Here is a 7,252-nt window from a genome sequence, read left to right as displayed (position 1 = left end):
AATAGATTGGAATGTTGCAACAATGGGTCAGAATCTGAGAACAATAGATTGGAATGTTACAACAAAGGGTCAGAATCTGAGAACAATAGATTGGAATGTTGCAACAATGGGTCAGAATCTGAGAACAATAGATTGGAATATTCCAAAAATGAACAAAGAAGAAAGAACAGTGTTAGCGGGAATGAATCTAGAACAATCACTTGACACTCAGGTCTGCTCCAATGTCAAACAGTTTATTTAGTTACGCCAGTGGGGAGCAGGTTACTGGGATGTCCAGATGCCTCTCCACTGAACAAAGGAAAATCATCCACACTTATACATTTTCAAACAGTTACTCAGCCCATCCCGGCCGGACATGGTCCAATCACAACGATTATCGATTATATACATTGATTATTAGAGCCAATAGAAGCGGTTACTAGGCATAGAGGGGCTGCATGAACGGGCCATACACAGATAGGGGATTACTCATGATGTTTTCCATACCCCATTATCTTCACCTCATTACCGGCCCACACACAGATAGGGGATTACTCATGATGTTTTCCATACCCCCTTATCTTCACCTCATTACCGGCCCACACACAGATAGGGGATTACTCATGATGTTTTCCATACCCCCTTATCTTCACCTCGTTACCGGCCCACACACAGATAGGGGATTACTCATGTTGTTTTCACCTCGTTACAGTCTAGCTACTTTGTCAGCATTCCACAAAGGTGTTTGCTTTTCATTTTAATTAGCCTTCTGTTTGAGATTGGATTACTCCGCTCCTGTGGAATGTGGTCAGGTTAACTGAGCCCCATGGTGCTTTGAAAACTCCTCACTGTTCACTAATATTATATGTTACTGGTTACTCAAATAATATTTTAACATTATGATATTTATGGCAGGTGCCTCTGTGCTTGGGAATACCCTACAACGAACAGGAACAGACAATCCGGCCCTCCAAGCCTGGGCCGATCTTGATGCCTGCCTAAACTAACACCTTCTGCACTTCCAGGGCCCATATCCCTCTCTTCCCCTCCTATTCATATATTTGTCAAGATGTCTCTTAAACGTCGATATCGTATCTGCTTCCACCACCTCCCCTGGCAGCAAGTTCCTGGCACTCACCACCCTCTGTGTAAAAAACGTGCCTCGCACATCCCCTCTAAACTTTGCCCCTCGCACCTTAAAGCTATGTCGCCTAGGAACTGACTCTTCCACCCTGGGAAAAAGCTTCTGACTATCCACTCTGTCCATGCCGCTCATAACTTTGGAAACCTCTATCATGTCGCACCTCCACCTCCGTCGTTCCACTGAAAACAATCCGAGTTTTTCCAACCTCTCCTCATAGCTAATGCCCTCCAGACCAGGCAACATCCTGGAAAACCTCCTCTGTAACCTCTCCAAAGCCTCCACATCCTTCTAGTAGTGTGGCGACCAGAATTGCTCGAAATATTCAAAGTGTGGCCCAACTAAGGTTCTGTGCAGCTGCAACATGACTTGCCAATTTTTATACTCTATGCCCCGAACGATGAAGGCAAGCATGACGTATGCCTTCTTGAATACCTTATCTACCTGCGTTGCCACTTTCAGTGACCTGTGGATCTGTACGCTCAGATCTTTTTGCCTGTCAATACTCCTAAGGGTTCTGCCATTTACTGTATACCTCCCACCTGCATTAGACCTTCCAAAATGCATTACCTCACATTTGTCCGGATTAAACTCCATCTGCCATTTCTCCGCCCAAGTCACCAACCGATCTATATCCTGCTGTATCCTCTGACAATCTTCATCATTATGGATGGGGAAAGTGAAGGCACATGGGGTCCAAGGTGTACTAGCTAGATGGATGAAGAACTGGCTGGGCAACAGGAGACAGAGAATAGCAGTGGAAGGGAGTTTCTCAAAATGGAGACGTGTGACCAGTGGTGTTCCACAGGGATCCGTGCTGGGACAACTGTTGTTTGTGATATACATAAATGATTTGGAGGAAAGTATAGGTGGTTTGATTAGCAAGTTTGCAGACGACACTAAGATTGGTGGAGTAGCAGATAGTGAAGGGGACTGTCAGAGAATACAGCAGAATATAGATAGACTGGAGAGTTGGGCAGAGAAATGGCAGATGGAGTTCAATCAGGGCAAATGCGAGGTGATGCATTTTGGAAGATCCAATTCAAGAGTGAACGATACAGTAAATGGAAATGTCCTGGGGTAAATTGATGTACAGAGATATTTGGGTGTTCAGGTCCATTGTTCCCTGAAAGTGGCAACACAGGTCAATAGAGTGGTCAAGAAGGCATACGGCATGCTTTCCTTCATCGGACGGGGTATTGAGTACAAGGGCTGGCAGGCCATGTTACAGTTGAATAGGACTTTGGTTCTGCCACATTTGGAATACTGCGTGCAGTTCTGGTCGCCACATTACCAAAAGGATGTAGATGCTTTGGAGAGGGTGCAGAGGAGGTTCACCAGGATGTTGCCTGGTATGGAGGGCGCTAGCTATGAAGAGAGACTGAGTAGATTAGGATTATTTTCATTAGAAAGACGGCGGTTGAGGGGCGACCTGATTGAGGTGTACAAAATCATGAGAGGTATAGACAGGGTGGATAGCAAGAAGCTTTTTCCCAGAGTGGGGGATTCAATTACAAGGGGACACGAGTTAAAAGTGAAAGGGGAAAAGTTTAGTGGGGATATGCATGGAAAGTTCTTCATGCAGAGGGTGGTGGGTGCATGGAATGCATTGCCAGCGGAGGTGGTAGACTCGGGCACGATAGCGTCTTTTAAGATGTATCTAGACAGATACATGAATGGGCAGGAAGTAAAGAGATACAGACCCTTAGAAAATAGGCGACAGGTTTAGATAGAGAATTTGGATCGGTGTAGGCTTGGAGGGCCGAAGGGCCTGTTCCTGTGCTGTAATTGTCTTGGTTCTTTGTTCTCTTTGTTCTATTATCCGCAACTCCACCAACCATTGTGTCGTCCGCAAACTTACTAATCAGACCAGCTACATTTTCCTCCAAATCATTTATATATACTACAAACATCAAAGGTCCCAGCACTGATCCCTGTGGAACACCACTAGTCACATCCCTCCATTCAGAAAAACACCCATCCACTGTTACCCTCTGTCTTCTGTGACTGCGCCAGTTCTGTATCCATCTTGCCAACTCACCTCTGATCCAGTGTGACTTCACCTTTTGCACCAGTTTGCCATGCGGGACCATATAGACAACATCCACTGCCCTTCCCTCATCAATCATCTTCGTCAGTTCTTCAAAAAACTCAATCAAATTAGTAAGACACGACCTCCACTTCACAGAACCATGCTGCCTCTCGCTAATAAGTTCGTTTGTTTCCAAATGGGAGTAAATCTTGTCCCGAAGAATCCTCTCTAATAGTTTCCCGACCACTGACGTAAGTCTCACTGGCCTATAATTTCCTGGATTATCCTTACCACCCTTCCTAAACAAAGGAACAGCATTGGCTATTCTCCAGTCCTCTGGGACCTCACCTGTAGCCAATGATGATGCAAAGATTTCTGTCAAGGCCCCAGCAATTTCTTCCCTTGCCTGCCTCTGTATTCTAGGGTAGATCCCATCAGGCCCTGGGGACTTATCTACCTTAATGCTTTGCAAGACACCCAACACCTCCTCCTTTTTGATAATGAGATGACTGAGACTATCTGCACTCCCTTCCCTCGGCTTATCATCCACCAAGTCCTTCTCCTTGGTGAATACTGATGCAAAGTACTCATTTAGCACCTCACCCATTTCCTCTGGCTCCACGCATAGATTCCCATCTCTGTCCTCGAGTGGGCCAACCCTTTCCCTGGTTACCCTCTTGCTCTTTATATATGAATAAAAAGCCTTGGGATTTTCCTTAATGAGTCAGATACTGAACGTTATATTGGAATGTTAAAACAATGGTTCAGAGTCTGAGAACAATGGATTGGAATGTTCCAACAATGGGTCAGAATCTGAGAACAATGGATTGGAATGTTCCAACAATGGGTCAGAATCTGAGAACGTTAGATTGGAATGTTAGAACAGTGGACAGGAGTTTTTCCCTCAGATCTTTTCATTATTTCTATGTATGATTGACTATCTTTGGCCTCTCGGATATATTGGGCACTGACTGTTATTCAATACATTTACTATCCCATCCTGGCTATTATTGGTGTCTCTGGTAAGTCTCTCTACCTTGCCTTTTATTCTATCAACCATGTTTAACTGTATTACTGTTCTTGTCATTTACTCTGTCCTACTTTTTCCTGTTATCCCTGGTGAATATCTCCAGCTATTAGCTCTCTGAACCATTGCTAACTGTATTGCAGGTCTTGTAATTTACTCTCGCATCTTTGCTGCTGTCGCTGTCTGTATTTCCAGCTATAAGATCTGTAAACGTTGGTTCACTCAAATACAGTTCTTGCAATTTGAATTATGGGAAGACCAAATCCAGTGTCATTGGTCTATTATAAATTCCGTCCCCTATCCCAGATCCACTTAGCCTGCCCTGGGCAACGTCTGAGGTTCAACCAGACAGTTTACAACCTCTGAGTTCATCTCCTATTCTCTCCATCACCAACCCTGCCTACTACCATCTCTGTAATATCACCCAGCTCCTCCTCAGTCCATCTGCTGCATAATCCCTCATCGGTGCTGTTGTTAAAACACAGTTGATTTATCCAATTCTATCCTGGTCACTCTCCCAGTTATAGACCTCCATAAACCAGACCCTACTCAGAATTCTGCTGCCTGTATCCTAACTCACACCAAATCGAGATCACCCATCACCCCTGTGTTCACTGATCTACATTGGCTTCCAGTCTGACAGCACCTTAATTTTAATAATCTATTCCTTGTGATTGAATCCCTCCATTGCCTCACCCCTCCAATTAGTCCCATTACTTCATATCTTTCGCCATTAACACGTTTTTTTTTCAATTTTCCTTTTAAAGTGAATTCGTTCCCTCTGTATCTACCCCTGACCATGATTTTCTGCTCTACAGGGCCACTGGGCCAAATGCCACAGAAGCTTGGATCCATAGAATGATGCAATCTGAGCTATTGTCCACTTCCAGCATGGCCTGTACAGCGCCGCATTCTGAGCAGGGCTCCAGCCTGGATGTACCATGTGTACGTCTGTAGCAGGAAGTGGCATCAATGCACCATTCCTTCAGCTTTGATGTATGCCTTTGTTGGTGCGTGAGCATGCCCAGTACATCATGTTGGTGAATGTCCACTATCTTGACAGCAGCCCCGATACCTTCATTCTGAAGCTGTCAGCTGTTCCCACCATCTTCAGTTCTCCATGCAAAACCAGAAGGTGGCTCCTCGGAGATAAAGTAAAACCCATTCTAGAGACAGCTCATGTTTCTTCAACCCAAACCACCTCCCATCGCCAACCAACCTCACGCGATTTACATGTGTATAACGTGAGCAATGGAGTCACCAGGAACATGGTGGAATAGACCATTCGTTTGATGAGGCAATGCTTCCAATGCCTGAACCGCTCGGGGGGGCGGGTGGTGGGGGGGAGGGTGTGTGGGGGGGCGGGTGGGTGGGGTGTGGGGTGCCCTCCAGTACACACTGGAGCGGTGCCCAAGTTCATGGTGTTCTGCTGCACCCTTCATATCATCACCCTGATGAGGACACAGGCATTGGCACCAGGAATCCGGAGGCCACCTCAGGAGGAGGAGGCAGGGAGGGTATTTCTTGGATGCCTTCCACAGAGACTTGCTGACTGCTCCTATACAGTGCTTCCCCAGTGGCTGTAGCTTTTTATATTCATGCATGGAATGTGGGTATCGCTAACTCGGCCAGAATTTATTTTCCATCGTTAGTTTCCCTTGTGAAGGTGATAGTGAGCTGCCTTCTTGGACCACTGCAGTCCATGTAGGGTAGGCGCACCCACAGTGCTGTGAGGAAGGAAGTTCCAGGATTTTGCCACAGCGACAGTGAAGGGACGGTGATATATTTCCAGGTCAGGATGGTGTGTGACTTGGAGGGAAATGTGCAGGTGGTGGTGTTCCCATGCATCTGCTGCCGTTGTCCTTTCAGGTGGTGGAGGTCGCGGATTTGGAAGGTGCTGTCTAAGGAGGCTTGGTGAGTTGCTGCAGGTCATCTTGTAGATGGTACACACTGCTGTCAAAGTGACTGGTGCTGGAGTCATGGAGTCATTTATGGTACAGATTGAGACCATGCTGGCTCTCTGCAGAGTAATCCAGTCAGGCCCATTCCCCCACTCAATCCCTGTGTTCCTGCAAGTTTCTTTCCTTCAACTGTCCATCCAGTTTCTTCGGGAAATCATTGATCATCTCTACTTCCACCACCATTGTGGGTAGTCAGTTCCAGCTCATTACAAATCGCTGCGTAAAACAAAAAACAAGTTCTTGTTCAGATTCCCCCGGCATTTCTTGTCAAATCCTTCAATCTGTGTCTCTAGTCCTTGTACTATTCGTTAATACGGACAGTTTTCCTTTTCTAATTTATCAAAGCCTGTCATAATCTAGTACACCTCGATTAAATCACCCTTCAATCTCCTTTGTTCCCCTTTGAACAAAGGCACATTTTCCAATCTTACCTTGTAACTAATCCTCCTCCGCCTTCCCTAGATCCATTCTGGTAAACCTCCTCTGTACCCTCCCAAGGACACTCACACCCTTCCCAAAGTGTGCTGACCAGAACTGGATGCTATATTACATTTGTAGCCTAACCGCTGTTCTATAAATGTTCAGCATAACTTCCCTGCTTTAGTACTCAATGCCTCTGTTTTAAACCCAAATCCCATTTGCTTTGCTGTCAATTGTCAATATTTCCTGTTATCTTCACAGATTAATCCACCCGCAGGTTTCTCTGTTCCTCAACACTCTTTAGAACTGTGACATTAGTCAATATAGCTATTCTATTCCGACTGACAAAATGCATCACCTCACACTCCTCTCTATTAAATTCCATCTGCCAGTTGTCTGCCTATCTGTGTCCTGTTGAAGGTGGTTCATATCATCCTCACCCTTTGCTCTTCCTCCAAATTTGGTGTCATCGGAACATTTTGAGATTGTACTCATGGGACAATGGCCGCCCTGCGATCCATCCCACCCCAATCTCTCAACCCAAACCTTCTGATTGTTTTTATTCTTTCATGGATTTGTGTCTCACTGTCAAGACTAGCATGTTCTGCCCATCCCGATTTGCCTTTGAACTGAGTGGCTTGCTAGGCCTTTTCAGAGTGTAGTTAAGATTCAACCACGTTGCTGTGGGTCTG

Source organism: Heterodontus francisci, unplaced genomic scaffold (assembly GCF_036365525.1).
Source record: "Heterodontus francisci isolate sHetFra1 unplaced genomic scaffold, sHetFra1.hap1 HAP1_SCAFFOLD_218, whole genome shotgun sequence".
NCBI classification, from domain to species: Eukaryota; Metazoa; Chordata; class Chondrichthyes; order Heterodontiformes; family Heterodontidae; genus Heterodontus; species Heterodontus francisci.
This window is presented reverse-complemented; position numbering follows the sequence as displayed.